Source organism: Oncorhynchus nerka, linkage group LG7, assembly GCF_034236695.1.
Source record: "Oncorhynchus nerka isolate Pitt River linkage group LG7, Oner_Uvic_2.0, whole genome shotgun sequence".
NCBI lineage: Eukaryota > Metazoa > Chordata > Actinopteri > Salmoniformes > Salmonidae > Oncorhynchus > Oncorhynchus nerka.
Window position 1 is genome coordinate 93,786,508 of NC_088402.1, and position 22,222 is coordinate 93,808,729.

At 47.5% G+C, this 22,222-nt stretch overlaps 1 protein-coding gene across 3 annotated transcripts in view; it reads left to right on the forward strand.

Annotated features, from left to right (window-relative positions):
- Nucleotides 1-22,222, forward strand: part of mbd1a (methyl-CpG binding domain protein 1a) — a 78,140-nt gene that overhangs the window by 11,348 nt on the left and 44,570 nt on the right. The window lies entirely within an intron of this gene.

Consider the following 22,222-nt stretch of genomic DNA (forward strand, 5'->3'; position numbering starts at 1 on the left):
GCAACGTAGCTCTAAAATTCATTCGGGTAGGCTATGCTACGGTCTGTTAGCAACGTAGCTCTAAAATTCATTCAGGTAGGCTATGCTACGGTCTATTAGCAACGTAGCTCTAAAATTCATTCAGGTAAGCTATGCTACGGTATGTTAGCAACGTAGCTCTAATGAGTTCCGAGAACCAATCCGTTACCCAACAAAATAACATGAATATATTTTATTTAGCCTAATTGTTCTTATGATTACAGACAGTAGGCTATTATTCCTATTTTTTCCTACATTTCATTTAAATTGTCTGCATGTCTATTCGACATTTTGGCTCAAAAATAAACCAACGCATGCATGCAATGAGCCACATTTTGACAACTCAAATCGCATTTTAAAGAGCCTTCTAATATTAGACAACAAATAAGTCTCTGCAACCACACATCCGTCTGTAGGTTTATCCTTTAGAACCAGGTTAGAGGAAATGAACAACATTCATAAGTATTCTTTCACAGTAGCTGTCCTCGTGTTCTTTCACAGTAGCTGTCCTCGTGTTCTTTCACAGTAGCTGTCCTCGTGTTCTTTCACAGTAGCTGTCCTCGTGTTCTTTCACAGCAGCTGGCCTCGTGTTCTTTCACAGTAGCTGACCTCGTGTTCTTTCACAGTAGCTGACCTCGTGTTCTTTCACAGTAGCTGGCCTCGTGTTCTTTCACAGTAGCTGACCTCGTGTTCTTTCACAGCAGCTGGCCTCGTGTTCTTTCACAGTAGCTGGCCTCGTGTTCTTTCACAGTAGCTGTCCTCGTGTTCTTTCACAGCAGCTGGCCTCGTGTTCTTTCACAGCAGCTGGCCTCGCGTTCTTTCACAGCAGCTGGCCTCGCGTTCTTTCACAGCAGCTGGCCTCGTGTTCTTTCACAGTAGCTGTCCTCGTGTTCTTTCACAGTAGCTGTCCTCGTGTTCTTTCACAGTAGCTGTCCTCGTGTTCTTTCACGGTAGCTGTCCTCGTGTTCTTTCACGGTAGCTGGCCTCGTGTTCTTTCACGGTAGCTGGCCTCGTGTTCTTTCACGGTAGCTGGCCTCGTGTTCTTTCACGGTAGCTGGCCTCGTGTTCTTTCACAGTAGCTGGCCTCGTGTTCTTTCACAGTAGCTGGCCTCGTGTTCTTTCACAGTAGCTGGCCTCGTGTTCTTTCACAGTAGCTGGCCTCGTGTTCTCTCACAGTAGCTGGCCTCGTGTTATCTGCAGTTTTGAGCTGCACTGTCCCACTCTGTGCTGGATAACATCCACTCTTCTTTATGTAATGAGCTGTAAGGCACAAGTATCCTATTTTTCGAAAATCATCAGTCCACATGTCAAGTGTAATTGTGCCATTTTGTATTTACCTAAGTTCTCTCTCAACTCTGGGACTACCCGTCAGCTGATGTTTTTGTGCCTGATGCAGGACTCTAGTGCGATAGGAGAGAGACTGACTGAAACATTCACACCTCCAGTAAATTTACAAAAGGATAGTCTGATAGCTCGGCTAGGTGTGGAAAATCCCCGAATTTTGTGCCACAGTTCAGGCTACTGATAGATGCTGCGGTCAGTCAGAGTTGAGTCCTATTGTAATGTGTAGCATAAAGGTAAAAAAAAAAGGACAAATTCAAATCGAACTTTATTTTTCACATGTGCTGAATACAACAGGTGTAGACCTTACCGTGAAATGCTAACTTACAAGTGAATCACTCAGCCCTATGCTGTTCCTGCTTCTGTTGACTATTTGAGTGTTTTGTTTAATATCCTACTGATTCTGTGATCACCAAGCCTCACGCAACCAGAAACAGTCGGATAAAACAATTTCTCAAATCCGTCTGTTTTTCAACTTTGCTGCGCTCTATTATAAAGGCTTTACAAATGTTTTTCATGAGAACAGACTCACTGGTATTACTTATTTAGTGTTTACACTGTTCCAAACAGTCAGATACATTATATTGTAGTCTAACAGCACCTGTTTGTCGTGCAACAGTGTCTCTTGCACTTTTGACAATGATTTGACATGAGGCCTAATTCACATAATATTTCTAAAATACTTATATCCACTAATACATAATCACCCCCCCTGAACTATATTATGTTATCCCTTTTGGAGTGCATACAAACGCGATTTGGAGTCGTTGAACAGGAGAGACAAAATGTATTACATTTGAATGAACCGAATGATGAGGATGAGGATGAAGGTGAATGAATTTAGAACAATAGTGTAAGAATTGCTCTTCGTCCCGTGTGCGCACCTGTAAAAATACACTTTTTTTTGCTTTTGTTGTTTGTTCTTTGTCACAAGAATCTGTAACTGAACCAGTAGCTTTTACTGAACCAGTAGCGTTACATTAAGGTTTTTTTTTCTAAGAGAAACTAAAATGTTCTTTTTTAAAATATTCTTAAAATATGTGTTGACTGAAGTGATGTCTGCTAAATGAACAGGTTGATGGTGAAGCCACCTGAGCACAGACAAAAGGGCTTCACGTATTTTCAAGATCTGACCTATTTGATGTATGTGTTTTATTTATTACATTTACTTGTGGAATGTTACCAACTCGATAACAACAATCGAAAGAAACATTTGGTGGCTTTGGTAGATTTGAAGCAGTAGCAATGTTTCGCCCTGCTTTGAGATTATCATGGTGACTGGTCTTGAGAAATCAGTCAGTTTTTTTGTATTTTTTTTAATAAAAAAAATATATATATATATATATATATATATATAGAGAGAGAGTGAAAAGTATATCTGGATATTGGTTAGACTACAATTACGCTTTGGAAATGTTAAGATTATTTAGCTTTTCACTCGCAGTCGCTTAGTAGCCTAGGCCTACTCCCGACCGGTCACGTTGTACAGCGCCATATTTTCCTAACGGAAACCCTGAGGAAACACAGACTAATGTAAAATGCATTTTCATTTTTCTTGGAATAGAAACACTATAATATTAATCAATTTAATTAAGCTACATTTCTAACAGTATAAACAGCACAACAAATACAATCATTTTAAAACACATAATCAACCCCACATAGTCTGTTCTAACAAAAAAAAGTTTTAAAAGTCTAGCACAGCCAATATTAAAATCAACAGTGGCTTATATTATAAAAATATGCGCAGTCTCTTTAACCAGTAATGACGTCATTCATGAGGCAAGAGGGGGACAGCCGTCTGAGCCTTAGCTTTTTACACGCACACACACACATACTCAGTTTGCTGAGGCAATAGATAATCTTTCGGCGAGATGACAGAATAAGTTTAAAAAATGCTGGTGAGAGGAAGCCCAGTGGCCGGCAGTGGAAGAAGATGGAGCGAGATGGATTTTGGCCGACGTTCTGCAAATTTTCTCATCGATGAGATCAAAACTGTTTTCTGTTTTCAAAACTAGAATCTGTTACGAACAGCACTAAGTTTTGCTAACGTTTAAAAAAAATGGTGTTCATAAGGAGTGAGGAGGAGGAGGAGTTACCGCCACTTCAGAGTAGGCGTTCCCTAATGGAAATATGGAAATGCATGATAGAACGGACCAATAGCCTGTCGCCAGCTCGTGTTTGGCTCTGCCCACTATGATTCATTTTCTCCCATTGGAAACGACAGGCTGTGGTCTATCTTGGGTTAATTATGCAAAAATATAAAACATATATAAAAAATAACCCACCTCTAGCTTGTTAGGGCTAGTGGTTCCGCTAGCGGGCATCCGCTGAAAAGGCAGAGCACGAAAATCAAATATTTTTTTGATATATTTAACTTTAATACATTCACAAGTGCAATACACCAAATTAAAGCTTAACTTCTTGTTAATCTACCCATCATGTCTGATTTCAAAAAGGTTTTACTGCGAAAGCACAACATATGATTATGTTAGGTCAGAGTCTAGTCTCAAAAAACACACAGCCATTTTCCAGCCAAAGAGAGGGGTCACAAAAAGCAGAAATAGAGAGAAAATGAATCACTAACCTTTGATGATCTTCATCAGATGACACTCATAGGACTTCATGTTACACAATACATGTATGTTCGATAAAGTTCATATTTATATTGAAAAACCTCCGTTTATGTTGTGCCTCAAACATCTGACAATTTTGTCTGGCTTGCCATTCCAAATAAAATTGAATATTTATTTGTTCATATAACTTAAAAAACAGGTTGCTAGGTGTAGGCAAAACCATAAGCAAATAGTTAAACTGTGATCTGACTAAAGAGTTAATCAGGGCGATTTTTTTTCCACATATAGACAGGTATTTTCCTTTCCCTGATAGCAAGATCTATTTTTGCTAAGTTTATATAAAAATGTATTGGAGTGAGAATTTCTTTCGGGATATGTATACCGAGTATGTCCACATCCCCGTCAGACCATTTTATTGGTAAACTACACAGTAATGTAGAATTAGATTTTTTTGTTTGTTTGTGATCCAATACGTAATATATAGTACACTTGGTTTTAATCCAGAGAGGTTAGCAACAGTATCTAGATCCTCTAAGAGGCTGTGGAGGGATTCTAATTGTTGATTTAAATGAAGACATTAATCATCAGCGTACAATGAAACACTTGTGTTTAAAAGCCACGGATTTCTAATCTCTTAATATTATTATTGGATCTCATTTTAACAGCTAGCATTTCAATGGCAACAATAAATAGATATGCCGATAGTGGACAACCTTGTTTATTCCTCTTAACAGTTTAAAACTTTCTGAGATTTAGCCATTATTTACTATTTTACACCTAAGGTTACTATACATAATTTTAACCCATTTTATAAGAGATACCCCAACATTCTTTTTGTTTTTCCTCTAACATATTCTGTGCCTCTGTGGTACAGTTTTTATTGCTGTCTAACTGTACTGTTAGTCCTTCCATTTCCTTAGTTATGGACTCTTTTGATCTAAATTTATTTTAGTTTTATAGATGAGTACTGAATTGCATGGCCTCTAAAGGCACATTTAAAAGTGTCCCATACAATAAGGGGATCTGCTGTACCTAATGTTATGTCTGGAAAAAGTCAGTTATACATTTTTCTGTCCTAGTTTTAACAATTTACCATCTAGTAGGCTTTGATTACATTTCCAATATCCTCGCCCACGTGGGAATTCTGTAAGAGTTATTTATTTAATTATATCACATATACATGGTGGAGGCTTAATCAAGCCTGTCATCTTCATAATTGGCATATATATATATAACCCTAACCCTGATCTACTGAGATATACATGGTGGAGGCTTAATCAAGCCTGTCATCTTCATTCTCTCTTGCACCAAAAGTTTTTAAGACAGATCCTCACATAATTGGCATATATATATATAACCCTAACCCTATATATATATATATATATATGCCAATTATGTGAGGATCTGTCCGCAAACTGTCCCCTATCAACACTTAAAAAACTTGGTGCAAGAGAGAATGAAGATGACAGGCTTGATTAAGCCTCCACCATGTATATGTGATATAATTAAATAAATAACTCTTACAGAATTCCCACGTGGGCGAGGATATTGGAAATGTAATCAAAGCCTACTAGATGGTAAATTGTTAAAACTAGGACAGAAAAATGTATAACTGACTTTTTCCAGACATAACATTAGGTACAGCAGATCCCCTTATTGTATGGGACACTTTTAAATATGCAATTCAGTACTCATCTATAAAACTAAAATAAATTTAGATCAAAAGAGTACATAACTGACGTCCTAGATGAGGGAGGTCAGATATACAGTGGGGCAAAAAAAGTATTTAGGCAGCCACCAATTGTGCAAGTTCTCCCACTGAAAAAGATGAGAGAGGCCTGTAATTTTCATCATAGGTACACTTCAGCTATGACAGACAAAATGAGGGGGAAAAAATCCAGAAAATCACATTGTAGGATTTTTAATGAATTTATTTGCAAATTATGGTGGAAAATAAGTATTTGGTCACCTACAAACAAGCAAGATTTCTGGCTCTCACAGACCTGTAACTTCTTCTTTAAGAGGCTCCTCTATCCTCCACTCGTTACCCGTTACTTTTTTGCCCCACTGTACCCCCTTCCCCTGAAACACCCACAACACGGTCTCCCTTATTGACCATATTCCCAAGCATCTCCATGCAGTCAGACATTCGATTTTGTGCCACCAGGGCCACAATAATATACCCCCTCTCTGAATGTCCGAGTGTGACCCCCCCTCCCCATGGGTTACTGCAGCTAGTGTTGCCAGCACTGCCACTGCCTGGGTGGGGGCACCCCACCGGAATTCCCACCGGCTAGGTACAAGGTCATCAAGGTTCTCATCAGCAGCTTTGAGAATTTCCTTGTATATTATGCTCTCCCTTTAGGGGGCTTTGGCTTTGTAGGACCAACCCTACCAAGCAGGCTCAGAATCTTGAGGGGGCAGTGCTGCTCTAGGAATCTGACCGCATTTTGGCTGCATACAGACCGCTTCCAGCACGCCCAGGAAACAGTTAGGGACTTCTCCTTAGCATCTGGGTCATTCAGGTGGATGTATAGGGTTGTGAACCGTTCCATCAATATAGGATCATAAATAAATTAGATGTATAATTCATTTTTTATTTTTTAGTTGTTCCCCATGAAATACGGAACCGCAGCAACCCGAAGTCTAAATATTGCAATTACATTGCACAAACTTCAATGTTATGTCATAAATATGTAAAATTCTGGCAAATTAATTAATCTTTGTTAAGAAGAAATGGTCTTTACACAGTTCGCAACGAGCCAGACGGCCCAAAATTCTGCCAAAATGCTGGCTCTGCTTGCACAGAACGCAAGAGAAGTGACACAATTTCACATTTTTTTATTCATGTTAGCAATATTAACTAAATATGCAGGTTTAATTGTTTTTACTTGTGTATTGATTTTAAGAAAGGCATTGATGTTTATGCGTAGGTACGTATTGGTGCAACGACAGTCATTTTTTCATGAATGCACATGTTAAATCCCCCGTTTGGCAAAGTAGGCTATGATTCAATGATAAATTAACAGGCACCGAATTGATTATATGCAACGCAGGACAAGCTAGATAACTACACATGGTTGATGATATTACTAGTTTAACTGGTGATTATGTTAAGATTGATTGTTTTTTTTATAAGATAAGTTTAATGCTAGCTAGCAACATACCTTGGCTCCTTGCTGCACTCGCGTAACAGGTGGTCAGCCTACCATGCAGTCTCCTCGTGGAGTGCAATGTAATCGGCCATAATCGGCGTCCAAAAATGACAATTACCGATTTATAAAAACTTGAAATTGGCCCTAATTAATCGGCCATGCCTGTAGTCTAAAGGGTTTCAGGTAGATATAGAACTCAGTTATACCGTGTTTAACACGGAACCCAAACCGACTGCGTGCATGCGCCATCGTGCATAGATGTATTTTGTCCCCCCACACCAAACGCGATCACGACACACAGGTTAATATATCAAAACAAACTCTGAACCAATTACATTAATTTGGGGACAGGTTGAAAAGCATTCAACATTTATGGCAATTTAGCTAGCTAGCTTGCACTTGCAGTCACCTCACCTCCTTCCAGGCTTTTTCTTCTGTTGACTTTATATTGTGATTGGCAACTTTCATAAATTAGGTGCATTACTGCCAACGACATCGTTCGTTTTTCAGTCACCCATGTGGGTATAACCAATGAGGAGATGTCACGTGGGTACCTGCTTCTATAAACCAATGAGGAGATGTCACGTGGGTACCTGCTTCTATAAACCGACGAGGCAGGACTTGCAGCAAGATTTGCGTCACATAGAACTGACTTTTATTTTAGTCTTTGGCAACGCAATAATTGAGTAATATAGATTTCTACATTTATTTTGCAATGCTCACGCACGCGACGCGAGCAGTGTTTTCAGCCTGTAAAGGGTTTCAGGTAGATATCACTTCATCGCCCTAGTGGTCATACATAAGTAATAAGACCATTATTCTACTTTGTTTATTGACGTGTAATTTTAGGATTTTTCTCATTGTTTTAAAGGAAAACCGATAAAATAATGGCAGTTTCAACATCTCTACATGCCGTATCACATTATTCAAGCATGTTAACTTCTGTGCAGCATGAGAGGGGAGCTAACATGATGCAGTCCAGACTCCCAGGCTAGGGGAGCTAACATGATGCAGTCCAGACTCCCAGGCTAGCAGTGACTTAGTGGAGCTAACATGATGCAGTCCAGACTCCCAGGCTAGTGGAGCTAACATGATGCAGTCCAGACTCCCAGGCTAGCAGTGACTTAGTGGAGCTAACATGATGCAGTCCAGACTCACAGGCTAGCAGTGACTTAGTGGAGCTAACATGATGCAGTCCAGACTCCCAGGCTAGGGGAGCTAACATGATGCAGCCCAGACTCCCAGGCTAGCAGTGACTTAGTGGAGCTAACATGATGCAGTCCAGACTCCCAGGTTAGCAGTGACTTAGTGGAGCTAACATGATGCAGTCCAGACTCCCAGGCTAGCAGTGACTTAGTGGAGCTAACATGATGCAGTCCAGACTCCCAGGCTAGCAGTGACTTAGTGGAGCTAACATGATGCAGTCCAGACTCCCAGGCTAGCAGTGACTTAGTGGAGCTAACATGATGCAGTCCAGACTCCCAGGCTAGCAGTGAGTTAGTGGAGCTAACATGATGCAGCCCAGACTCCCAGTACAGGCTAGCAGTGACTTAGTGGAGCTAACATGATGCAGCCCAGACTCCCAGGCTAGCAGTGAGTTAGTGGCGCTAACATGATGCAGCCCAGACTCCCAGGCTAGCAGTGAGTTAGTGGAGTTAACATGATGCAGTCCAGACTCCCAGGCTAGCAGTGACTTAGTGGAGCTAACATGATGCAGTCCAGACTCCCAGGCTAGCAGTGAGTTAGTGGAGCTAACATGATGCAGTCCAGACTCCCAGGCTAGCAGTGACTTAGTGGAGCTAACATGATGCAGCCCAGACTCCCAGGCTAGCAGTGAGTTAGTGGAGCTAACATGATGCAGTCCAAACTCCCAGGCTAGCAGTGAGTTAGTGGAGCTAACATGATGCAGTCCAGACTCCCAGACTAGCAGTGAGTTAGTGGAGCTAACATGATGCAGTCCAAACTCCCAGGCTAGCAGTGAGTTAGTGGAGCTAACATGATGCAGTCCAAACTCCCAGGCTAGCAGTGACTTAGTGGAGCTAACATGATACAGCCCAGACTCTCAGTACAGGCTAGCAGTGAGTTAGTGGAGCTAACATGATACAGCCCAGACTCTCAGTACAGGCTAGCAGTGAGTTAGTGGAGCTAACATGATGCAGTCCAGACTCCCAGGCTAGCAGTGAGTTAGTGGAGCTAACATGATGCAGTCCAGACTCCCAGGCTAGCAGTGAGTTAGTGGAGCTAACATGATGCAGCCCAGACTCCCAGGCTAGCAGTGAGTTAGTGGAGCTAACATGATGCAGTCCAAACTCCCAGGCTAGCAGTGAGTTAGTGGAGCTAACATGATGCAGTCCAAACTCCCAGGCTAGCAGTGAGTTAGTGGAGCTAACATGATGCAGTCCAGACTCCCAGGCTAGCAGTGAGTTAGTGGAGCTAACATGATGCAGTCCAGACTCCCAGGCTAGCAGTGAGTTAGTGGAGCTAACATGATGCAGCCCAGACTCCCAGTACAGGCTAGCAGTGAGTTAGTGGAGCTAACATGATGCAGCCCAGACTCCCAGGCTAGCAGTGACTTAGTGGAGCTAACATGATGCAGCCCAGACTCCCAGTACAGGCTAGCAGTGAGTTAGTGGAGCTAACATGATGCAGCCCAGACTCCCAGGCTAGCAGTGAGTTAGTGGAGCTAACATGATGCAGTCCAGACTCCCAGGCTAGCAGTGACTTAGTGGAGCTAACATGATGCAGTCCAGACTCCCAGGCTAGCAGTGAGTTAGTGGAGCTAACATGATGCAGTCCAGACTCCCAGGCTAGCAGTGACTTAGTGGAGCTAACATGATGCAGCCCAGGCTCCCAGGCTAGCAGTGACTTAGTGGAGCTAACATGATGCAGTCCAGACTCCCAGGCTAGCAGTGACTTAGTGGAGCTAACATGATGCAGTCCAGACTCCCAGGCTAGCAGTGACTTAGTGGAGCTAACATGATGCAGCCCAGACTCCCAGGCTAGCAGTGAGTTAGTGGAGCTAACATGATGCAGCCCAGACTCCCAGGCTAGCAGTGACTTAGTGGAGCTAACATGATGCAGCCCAGACTCCCAGTACAGGCTAGCAGTGACTTAGTGGAGCTAACATGATGCAGCCCAGACTCCCAGGCTAGCAGTGAGTTAGTGGCGCTAACATGATGCAGCCCAGACTCCCAGGCTAGCAGTGACTTAGTGGAGCTAACATGATGCAGTCCAGACTCCCAGGCTAGCAGTGAGTTAGTGGAGCTAACATGATGCAGTCCAGACTCCCAGGCTAGCAGTGACTTAGTGGAGCTAACATGATGCAGCCCAGACTCCCAGGCTAGCAGTGAGTTAGTGGCGCTAACATGATGCAGCCCAGACTCCCAGGCTAGCAGTGAGTTAGTGGAGCTAACATGATGCAGTCCAAACTCCCAGGCTAGCAGTGAGTTAGTGGAGCTAACATGATGCAGTCCAGACTCCCAGGCTAGCAGTGAGTTAGTGGAGCTAACATGATGCAGTCCAAACTCCCAGGCTAGCAGTGAGTTAGTGGAGCTAACATGATGCAGTCCAAACTCCCAGGCTAGCAGTGAGTTAGTGGAGCTAACATGATGCAGTCCAAACTCCCAGGCTAGCAGTGAGTTAGTGGAGCTAACATGATGCAGCCCAGACTCCCAGGCTAGCAGTGAGTTAGTGGAGCTAACATGATGCAGTCCAGACTCCCAGGCTAGCAGTGAGTTAGTGGAGCTAACATGATGCAGCCCAGACTCCCAGGCTAGCAGTAACTTAGTGGAGCTAACATGATGCAGCCCAGACTCTCAGTACAGGCTAGCAGTGAGTTAGTGGAGCTAACATGATGCAGCCCAGACTCCCAGGCTAGCAGTGAGTTAGTGGAGCTAACATGATGCAGTCCAAACTCCCAGGCTAGTGGAGCTAACATGATGCAGTCCAAACTCCCAGGCTAGCAGTGAGTTATTGGAGCTAACATGATGCAGCCCAGACTCCCAGGCTAGCAGTGAGTTAGTGGAGCTAACATGATGCAGTCCAGACTCCCAGGCTAGTGGAGCTAACATGATGCAGTCCAAACTCCCAGGCTAGCAGTGAGTTAGTGGAGCTAACATGATGCAGCCCAGACTCCCAGGCTAGCAGTGACTTAGTGGAGCTAACATGATGCAGTCCAGACTCCCAGGCTAGCAGTGAGTTAGTGGAGCTAACATGATGCAGCCCAGACGTACAGGCTAGCAGTGAGTTAGTGGAGCTAACATGATGCAGCCCAGACTCCCAGGCTAGCAGTGAGTTAGTGGAGCTAACATGATGCAGTCCAGACTCCCAGGCTAGCAGTGAGTTAGTGGAGCTAACATGATGCAGCCCAGACTCCCAGGCTAGCAGTAACTTAGTGGAGCTAACATGATGCAGCCCAGACTCTCAGTACAGGCTAGCAGTGAGTTAGTGGAGCTAACATGATGCAGCCCAGACTCCCAGGCTAGCAGTGAGTTAGTGGAGCTAACATGATGCAGTCCAAACTCCCAGGCTAGTGGAGCTAACATGATGCAGTCCAAACTCCCAGGCTAGCAGTGAGTTATTGGAGCTAACATGATGCAGCCCAGACTCCCAGGCTAGCAGTGAGTTAGTGGAGCTAACATGATGCAGTCCAGACTCCCAGGCTAGTGGAGCTAACATGATGCAGTCCAAACTCCCAGGCTAGCAGTGAGTTAGTGGAGCTAACATGATGCAGCCCAGACTCCCAGGCTAGCAGTGACTTAGTGGAGCTAACATGATGCAGTCCAGACTCCCAGGCTAGCAGTGAGTTAGTGGAGCTAACATGATGCAGCCCAGACGTACAGGCTAGCAGTGAGTTAGTGGAGCTAACATGATGCAGCCCAGACTCTCAGTACAGGCTAGCAGTGAGTTAGTGGAGCTAACATGATGCAGTCCAGACTCCCAGGCTAGTGGAGCTAACATGATGCAGTCCAGACTCCCAGGCTAGCAGTGAGTTAGTGGAGCTAGCATGATGCAGTGCAGACTCCCAGGCTAGTGGAGCTAACATGATGCAGCCCAGACTCCCAGGCTAGTGGAGCTAACATGATGCAGCCCAGACTCCCAGGCTAGTGGAGCTAACATGATGCAGCCCAGACTCCCAGGCTAGTGGAGCTAACATGATGCAGCCCAGACTCCCAGGCTAGTGGAGCTAACATGATGCAGCCCAGACTCCCAGGCTAGTGGAGCTAACATGATGCAGCCCAGACTCCCAGGCTAGTGGAGCTAACATGATGCAGTCCAGACTCCCAGGCTAGTGGAGCTAACATGATGCAGCCCAGACTCCCAGGCTAGTGGAGCTAACATGATGCAGTCCAGACTCCCAGGCTAGTGGAGCTAACATGATGCAGCCCAGACTCCCAGGCTAGTGGAGCTAGCATGATGCAGCCCAGACTCCCAGGCTAGTGGAGCTAGCATGATGCAGTCCAGACTCCCAGGCTAGTGGAGCTAACATGATGCAGTCCAGACTCCCAGGCTAGTGGAGCTAACATGATGCAGTCCAGACTCCCAGGCTAGTGGAGCTAACATGATGCAGTCCAGACTCCCAGGCTAGTGGAGCTAGCATGATGCAGTCCAGACTCCCAGGCTAGTGGAGCTAACATGATGCAGTCCAGACTCCCAGGCTAGTGGAGCTAGCATGATGCAGTCCAGACTCCCAGGCTAGCAGTGAGTTAGTGGAGCTAACATGATGCAGTCCAGACTCCCAGGCTAGCAGTGACTTAGTGGAGCTAACATGATGCAGCCCAGACTCCCAGGCTAGCAGTGAGTTAGTGGAGCTAACATGATGCAGTCCAAACTCCCAGGCTAGCAGTGAGTTAGTGGAGCTAACATGATGCAGTCCAGACTCCCAGACTAGCAGTGAGTTAGTGGAGCTAACATGATGCAGTCCAAACTCCCAGGCTAGCAGTGAGTTAGTGGAGCTAACATGATGCAGTCCAAACTCCCAGGCTAGCAGTGACTTAGTGGAGCTAACATGATACAGCCCAGACTCTCAGTACAGGCTAGCAGTGAGTTAGTGGAGCTAACATGATACAGCCCAGACTCTCAGTACAGGCTAGCAGTGAGTTAGTGGAGCTAACATGATGCAGTCCAGACTCCCAGGCTAGCAGTGAGTTAGTGGAGCTAACATGATGCAGCCCAGACTCCCAGGCTAGCAGTGAGTTAGTGGAGCTAACATGATGCAGTCCAAACTCCCAGGCTAGCAGTGAGTTAGTGGAGCTAACATGATGCAGTCCAAACTCCCAGGCTAGCAGTGAGTTAGTGGAGCTAACATGATGCAGTCCAGACTCCCAGGCTAGCAGTGAGTTAGTGGAGCTAACATGATGCAGCCCAGACTCCCAGTACAGGCTAGCAGTGAGTTAGTGGAGCTAACATGATGCAGCCCAGACTCCCAGGCTAGCAGTGACTTAGTGGAGCTAACATGATGCAGCCCAGACTCCCAGTACAGGCTAGCAGTGAGTTAGTGGAGCTAACATGATGCAGCCCAGACTCCCAGGCTAGCAGTGAGTTAGTGGAGCTAACATGATGCAGTCCAGACTCCCAGGCTAGCAGTGACTTAGTGGAGCTAACATGATGCAGTCCAGACTCCCAGGCTAGCAGTGAGTTAGTGGAGCTAACATGATGCAGTCCAGACTCCCAGGCTAGCAGTGACTTAGTGTAGCTAACATGATGCAGCCCAGGCTCCCAGGCTAGCAGTGACTTAGTGGAGCTAACATGATGCAGCCCAGACTCTCAGTACAGGCTAGCAGTGAGTTAGTGGAGCTAACATGATGCAGCCCAGACTCCCAGGCTAGCAGTGAGTTAGTGGAGCTAACATGATGCAGTCCAAACTCCCAGGCTAGTGGAGCTAACATGATGCAGTCCAAACTCCCAGGCTAGCAGTGAGTTATTGGAGCTAACATGATGCAGCCCAGACTCCCAGGCTAGCAGTGAGTTAGTGGAGCTAACATGATGCAGTCCAGACTCCCAGGCTAGTGGAGCTAACATGATGCAGTCCAAACTCCCAGGCTAGCAGTGAGTTAGTGGAGCTAACATGATGCAGCCCAGACTCCCAGGCTAGCAGTGACTTAGTGGAGCTAACATGATGCAGTCCAGACTCCCAGGCTAGCAGTGAGTTAGTGGAGCTAACATGATGCAGCCCAGACGTACAGGCTAGCAGTGAGTTAGTGGAGCTAACATGATGCAGCCCAGACTCCCAGGCTAGCAGTGAGTTAGTGGAGCTAACATGATGCAGTCCAGACTCCCAGGCTAGCAGTGAGTTAGTGGAGCTAACATGATGCAGCCCAGACTCCCAGGCTAGCAGTAACTTAGTGGAGCTAACATGATGCAGCCCAGACTCTCAGTACAGGCTAGCAGTGAGTTAGTGGAGCTAACATGATGCAGCCCAGACTCCCAGGCTAGCAGTGAGTTAGTGGAGCTAACATGATGCAGTCCAAACTCCCAGGCTAGTGGAGCTAACATGATGCAGTCCAAACTCCCAGGCTAGCAGTGAGTTATTGGAGCTAACATGATGCAGCCCAGACTCCCAGGCTAGCAGTGAGTTAGTGGAGCTAACATGATGCAGTCCAGACTCCCAGGCTAGTGGAGCTAACATGATGCAGTCCAAACTCCCAGGCTAGCAGTGAGTTAGTGGAGCTAACATGATGCAGCCCAGACTCCCAGGCTAGCAGTGACTTAGTGGAGCTAACATGATGCAGTCCAGACTCCCAGGCTAGCAGTGAGTTAGTGGAGCTAACATGATGCAGTCCAGACTCCCAGGTTAGCAGTGACTTAGTGGAGCTAACATGATGCAGTCCAGACTCCCAGGCTAGCAGTGACTTAGTGGAGCTAACATGATGCAGTCCAGACTCCCAGGCTAGCAATGACTTAGTGGAGCTAACATGATGCAGTCCAGACTCCCAGGCTAGCAGTGACTTAGTGGAGCTAACATGATGCAGTCCAGACTCCCAGGCTAGCAGTGAGTTAGTGGAGCTAACATGATGCAGCCCAGACTCCCAGTACAGGCTAGCAGTGACTTAGTGGAGCTAACATGATGCAGCCCAGACTCCCAGGCTAGCAGTGAGTTAGTGGCGCTAACATGATGCAGCCCAGACTCCCAGGTTAGCAGTGACTTAGTGGAGCTAACATGATGCAGTCCAGACTCCCAGGCTAGCAGTGACTTAGTGGAGCTAACATGATGCAGTCCAGACTCCCAGGCTAGCAGTGACTTAGTGGAGCTAACATGATGCAGTCCAGACTCCCAGGCTAGCAGTGACTTAGTGGAGCTAACATGATGCAGTCCAGACTCCCAGGCTAGCAGTGAGTTAGTGGAGCTAACATGATGCAGCCCAGACTCCCAGTACAGGCTAGCAGTGACTTAGTGGAGCTAACATGATGCAGCCCAGACTCCCAGGCTAGCAGTGAGTTAGTGGCGCTAACATGATGCAGCCCAGACTCCCAGGCTAGCAGTGAGTTAGTGGAGTTAACATGATGCAGTCCAGACTCCCAGGCTAGCAGTGACTTAGTGGAGCTAACATGATGCAGTCCAGACTCCCAGGCTAGCAGTGAGTTAGTGGAGCTAACATGATGCAGTCCAGACTCCCAGGCTAGCAGTGACTTAGTGGAGCTAACATGATGCAGCCCAGACTCCCAGGCTAGCAGTGAGTTAGTGGAGCTAACATGATGCAGTCCAAACTCCCAGGCTAGCAGTGAGTTAGTGGAGCTAACATGATGCAGTCCAGACTCCCAGACTAGCAGTGAGTTAGTGGAGCTAACATGATGCAGTCCAAACTCCCAGGCTAGCAGTGAGTTAGTGGAGCTAACATGATGCAGTCCAAACTCCCAGGCTAGCAGTGACTTAGTGGAGCTAACATGATACAGCCCAGACTCTCAGTACAGGCTAGCAGTGAGTTAGTGGAGCTAACATGATACAGCCCAGACTCTCAGTACAGGCTAGCAGTGAGTTAGTGGAGCTAACATGATGCAGTCCAGACTCCCAGGCTAGCAGTGAGTTAGTGGAGCTAACATGATGCAGTCCAGACTCCCAGGCTAGCAGTGAGTTAGTGGAGCTAACATGATGCAGCCCAGACTCCCAGGCTAGCAGTGAGTTAGTGGAGCTAACATGATGCAGTCCAAACTCCCAGGCTAGCAGTGAGTTAGTGGAGCTAACATGATGCAGTCCAAACTCCCAGGCTAGCAGTGAGTTAGTGGAGCTAACATGATGCAGTCCAGACTCCCAGGCTAGCAGTGAGTTAGTGGAGCTAACATGATGCAGTCCAGACTCCCAGGCTAGCAGTGAGTTAGTGGAGCTAACATGATGCAGCCCAGACTCCCAGTACAGGCTAGCAGTGAGTTAGTGGAGCTAACATGATGCAGCCCAGACTCCCAGGCTAGCAGTGACTTAGTGGAGCTAACATGATGCAGCCCAGACTCCCAGTACAGGCTAGCAGTGAGTTAGTGGAGCTAACATGATGCAGCCCAGACTCCCAGGCTAGCAGTGAGTTAGTGGAGCTAACATGATGCAGTCCAGACTCCCAGGCTAGCAGTGACTTAGTGGAGCTAACATGATGCAGTCCAGACTCCCAGGCTAGCAGTGAGTTAGTGGAGCTAACATGATGCAGTCCAGACTCCCAGGCTAGCAGTGACTTAGTGGAGCTAACATGATGCAGCCCAGGCTCCCAGGCTAGCAGTGACTTAGTGGAGCTAACATGATGCAGTCCAGACTCCCAGGCTAGCAGTGACTTAGTGGAGCTAACATGATGCAGTCCAGACTCCCAGGCTAGCAGTGACTTAGTGGAGCTAACATGATGCAGCCCAGACTCCCAGGCTAGCAGTGAGTTAGTGGAGCTAACATGATGCAGCCCAGACTCCCAGGCTAGCAGTGACTTAGTGGAGCTAACATGATGCAGCCCAGACTCCCAGTACAGGCTAGCAGTGACTTAGTGGAGCTAACATGATGCAGCCCAGACTCCCAGGCTAGCAGTGAGTTAGTGGCGCTAACATGATGCAGCCCAGACTCCCAGGCTAGCAGTGACTTAGTGGAGCTAACATGATGCAGTCCAGACTCCCAGGCTAGCAGTGAGTTAGTGGAGCTAACATGATGCAGTCCAGACTCCCAGGCTAGCAGTGACTTAGTGGAGCTAACATGATGCAGCCCAGACTCCCAGGCTAGCAGTGAGTTAGTGGCGCTAACATGATGCAGCCCAGACTCCCAGGCTAGCAGTGAGTTAGTGGAGCTAACATGATGCAGTCCAAACTCCCAGGCTAGCAGTGAGTTAGTGGAGCTAACATGATGCAGTCCAGACTCCCAGGCTAGCAGTGAGTTAGTGGAGCTAACATGATGCAGTCCAAACTCCCAGGCTAGCAGTGAGTTAGTGGAGCTAACATGATGCAGTCCAAACTCCCAGGCTAGCAGTGAGTTAGTGGAGCTAACATGATGCAGTCCAAACTCCCAGGCTAGCAGTGACTTAGTGGAGCTAACATGATACAGCCCAGACTCTCAGTACAGGCTAGCAGTGAGTTAGTGGAGCTAACATGATACAGCCCAGACTCTCAGTACAGGCTAGCAGTGAGTTAGTGGAGCTAACATGATGCAGTCCAGACTCCCAGGCTAGCAGTGAGTTAGTGGAGCTAACATGATGCAGTCCAAACTCCCAGGCTAGCAGTGAGTTAGTGGAGCTAACATGATGCAGTCCAAACTCCCAGGCTAGCAGTGAGTTAGTGGAGCTAACATGATGCAGTCCAAACTCCCAGGCTAGCAGTGAGTTAGTGGAGCTAACATGATGCAGTCCAAACTCCCAGGCTAGCAGTGAGTTAGTGGAGCTAACATGATGCAGTCCAAACTCCCAGGCTAGCAGTGAGTTAGTGGAGCTAACATGATGCAGCCCAGACTCCCAGGCTAGCAGTGAGTTAGTGGAGCTAACATGATGCAGTCCAGACTCCCAGGCTAGCAGTGAGTTAGTGGAGCTAACATGATGCAGCCCAGACTCCCAGGCTAGCAGTAACTTAGTGGAGCTAACATGATGCAGCCCAGACTCTCAGTACAGGCTAGCAGTGAGTTAGTGGAGCTAACATGATGCAGCCCAGACTCCCAGGCTAGCAGTGAGTTAGTGGAGCTAACATGATGCAGTCCAAACTCCCAGGCTAGTGGAGCTAACATGATGCAGTCCAAACTCCCAGGCTAGCAGTGAGTTATTGGAGCTAACATGATGCAGCCCAGACTCCCAGGCTAGCAGTGAGTTAGTGGAGCTAACATGATGCAGTCCAGACTCCCAGGCTAGTGGAGCTAACATGATGCAGTCCAAACTCCCAGGCTAGCAGTGAGTTAGTGGAGCTAACATGATGCAGCCCAGACTCCCAGGCTAGCAGTGACTTAGTGGAGCTAACATGATGCAGTCCAGACTCCCAGGCTAGCAGTGAGTTAGTGGAGCTAACATGATGCAGCCCAGACGTACAGGCTAGCAGTGAGTTAGTGGAGCTAACATGATGCAGCCCAGACTCCCAGGCTAGCAGTGAGTTAGTGGAGCTAACATGATGCAGTCCAGACTCCCAGGCTAGCAGTGAGTTAGTGGAGCTAACATGATGCAGCCCAGACTCCCAGGCTAGCAGTAACTTAGTGGAGCTAACATGATGCAGCCCAGACTCTCAGTACAGGCTAGCAGTGAGTTAGTGGAGCTAACATGATGCAGCCCAGACTCCCAGGCTAGCAGTGAGTTAGTGGAGCTAACATGATGCAGTCCAAACTCCCAGGCTAGTGGAGCTAACATGATGCAGTCCAAACTCCCAGGCTAGCAGTGAGTTATTGGAGCTAACATGATGCAGCCCAGACTCCCAGGCTAGCAGTGAGTTAGTGGAGCTAACATGATGCAGCCCAGACTCCCAGGCTAGCAGTAACTTAGTGGAGCTAACATGATGCAGCCCAGACTCTCAGTACAGGCTAGCAGTGAGTTAGTGGAGCTAACATGATACAGCCCAGACTCTCAGTACAGGCTAGCAGTGAGTTAGTGGAGCTAACATGATGCAGTCCAGACTCCCAGGCTAGCAGTGAGTTAGTGGAGCTAACATGATGCAGTCCAAACTCCCAGGCTAGCAGTGAGTTAGTGGAGCTAACATGATGCAGTCCAAACTCCCAGGCTAGCAGTGAGTTAGTGGAGCTAACATGATGCAGTCCAAACTCCCAGGCTAGCAGTGAGTTAGTGGAGCTAACATGATGCAGTCCAAACTCCCAGGCTAGCAGTGAGTTAGTGGAGCTAACATGATGCAGTCCAAACTCCCAGGCTAGCAGTGAGTTAGTGGAGCTAACATGATGCAGCCCAGACTCCCAGGCTAGCAGTGAGTTAGTGGAGCTAACATGATGCAGTCCAGACTCCCAGGCTAGCAGTGAGTTAGTGGAGCTAACATGATGCAGCCCAGACTCCCAGGCTAGCAGTAACTTAGTGGAGCTAACATGATGCAGCCCAGACTCTCAGTACAGGCTAGCAGTGAGTTAGTGGAGCTAACATGATGCAGCCCAGACTCCCAGGCTAGCAGTGAGTTAGTGGAGCTAACATGATGCAGTCCAAACTCCCAGGCTAGTGGAGCTAACATGATGCAGTCCAAACTCCCAGGCTAGCAGTGAGTTATTGGAGCTAACATGATGCAGCCCAGACTCCCAGGCTAGCAGTGAGTTAGTGGAGCTAACATGATGCAGTCCAGACTCCCAGGCTAGTGGAGCTAACATGATGCAGTCCAAACTCCCAGGCTAGCAGTGAGTTAGTGGAGCTAACATGATGCAGCCCAGACTCCCAGGCTAGCAGTGACTTAGTGGAGCTAACATGATGCAGTCCAGACTCCCAGGCTAGCAGTGAGTTAGTGGAGCTAACATGATGCAGCCCAGACGTACAGGCTAGCAGTGAGTTAGTGGAGCTAACATGATGCAGCCCAGACTCCCAGGCTAGCAGTGAGTTAGTGGAGCTAACATGATGCAGTCCAGACTCCCAGGCTAGCAGTGAGTTAGTGGAGCTAACATGATGCAGCCCAGACTCCCAGGCTAGCAGTAACTTAGTGGAGCTAACATGATGCAGCCCAGACTCTCAGTACAGGCTAGCAGTGAGTTAGTGGAGCTAACATGATGCAGCCCAGACTCCCAGGCTAGCAGTGAGTTAGTGGAGCTAACATGATGCAGTCCAAACTCCCAGGCTAGTGGAGCTAACATGATGCAGTCCAAACTCCCAGGCTAGCAGTGAGTTATTGGAGCTAACATGATGCAGCCCAGACTCCCAGGCTAGCAGTGAGTTAGTGGAGCTAACATGATGCAGTCCAGACTCCCAGGCTAGTGGAGCTAACATGATGCAGTCCAAACTCCCAGGCTAGCAGTGAGTTAGTGGAGCTAACATGATGCAGCCCAGACTCCCAGGCTAGCAGTGACTTAGTGGAGCTAACATGATGCAGTCCAGACTCCCAGGCTAGCAGTGAGTTAGTGGAGCTAACATGATGCAGCCCAGACGTACAGGCTAGCAGTGAGTTAGTGGAGCTAACATGATGCAGCCCAGACTCTCAGTACAGGCTAGCAGTGAGTTAGTGGAGCTAACATGATGCAGTCCAGACTCCCAGGCTAGTGGAGCTAACATGATGCAGTCCAGACTCCCAGGCTAGCAGTGAGTTAGTGGAGCTAGCATGATGCAGTGCAGACTCCCAGGCTAGTGGAGCTAACATGATGCAGCCCAGACTCCCAGGCTAGTGGAGCTAACATGATGCAGCCCAGACTCCCAGGCTAGTGGAGCTAACATGATGCAGCCCAGACTCCCAGGCTAGTGGAGCTAACATGATGCAGCCCAGACTCCCAGGCTAGTGGAGCTAACATGATGCAGCCCAGACTCCCAGGCTAGTGGAGCTAACATGATGCAGCCCAGACTCCCAGGCTAGTGGAGCTAACATGATGCAGTCCAGACTCCCAGGCTAGTGGAGCTAACATGATGCAGCCCAGACTCCCAGGCTAGTGGAGCTAACATGATGCAGTCCAGACTCCCAGGCTAGTGGAGCTAACATGATGCAGCCCAGACTCCCAGGCTAGTGGAGCTAGCATGATGCAGCCCAGACTCCCAGGCTAGTGGAGCTAGCATGATGCAGTCCAGACTCCCAGGCTAGTGGAGCTAACATGATGCAGTCCAGACTCCCAGGCTAGTGGAGCTAACATGATGCAGTCCAGACTCCCAGGCTAGTGGAGCTAACATGATGCAGTCCAGACTCCCAGGCTAGTGGAGCTAGCATGATGCAGTCCAGACTCCCAGGCTAGTGGAGCTAACATGATGCAGTCCAGACTCCCAGGCTAGTGGAGCTAGCATGATGCAGTCCAGACTCCCAGGCTAGCAGTGAGTTAGTGGAGCTAACATGATGCAGTCCAGACTCCCAGGCTAGCAGTGACTTAGTGGAGCTAACATGATGCAGCCCAGACTCCCAGGCTAGCAGTGAGTTAGTGGAGCTAACATGATGCAGTCCAAACTCCCAGGCTAGCAGTGAGTTAGTGGAGCTAACATGATGCAGTCCAGACTCCCAGACTAGCAGTGAGTTAGTGGAGCTAACATGATGCAGTCCAAACTCCCAGGCTAGCAGTGAGTTAGTGGAGCTAACATGATGCAGTCCAAACTCCCAGGCTAGCAGTGACTTAGTGGAGCTAACATGATACAGCCCAGACTCTCAGTACAGGCTAGCAGTGAGTTAGTGGAGCTAACATGATACAGCCCAGACTCTCAGTACAGGCTAGCAGTGAGTTAGTGGAGCTAACATGATGCAGTCCAGACTCCCAGGCTAGCAGTGAGTTAGTGGAGCTAACATGATGCAGCCCAGACTCCCAGGCTAGCAGTGAGTTAGTGGAGCTAACATGATGCAGTCCAAACTCCCAGGCTAGCAGTGAGTTAGTGGAGCTAACATGATGCAGTCCAAACTCCCAGGCTAGCAGTGAGTTAGTGGAGCTAACATGATGCAGTCCAGACTCCCAGGCTAGCAGTGAGTTAGTGGAGCTAACATGATGCAGCCCAGACTCCCAGTACAGGCTAGCAGTGAGTTAGTGGAGCTAACATGATGCAGCCCAGACTCCCAGGCTAGCAGTGACTTAGTGGAGCTAACATGATGCAGCCCAGACTC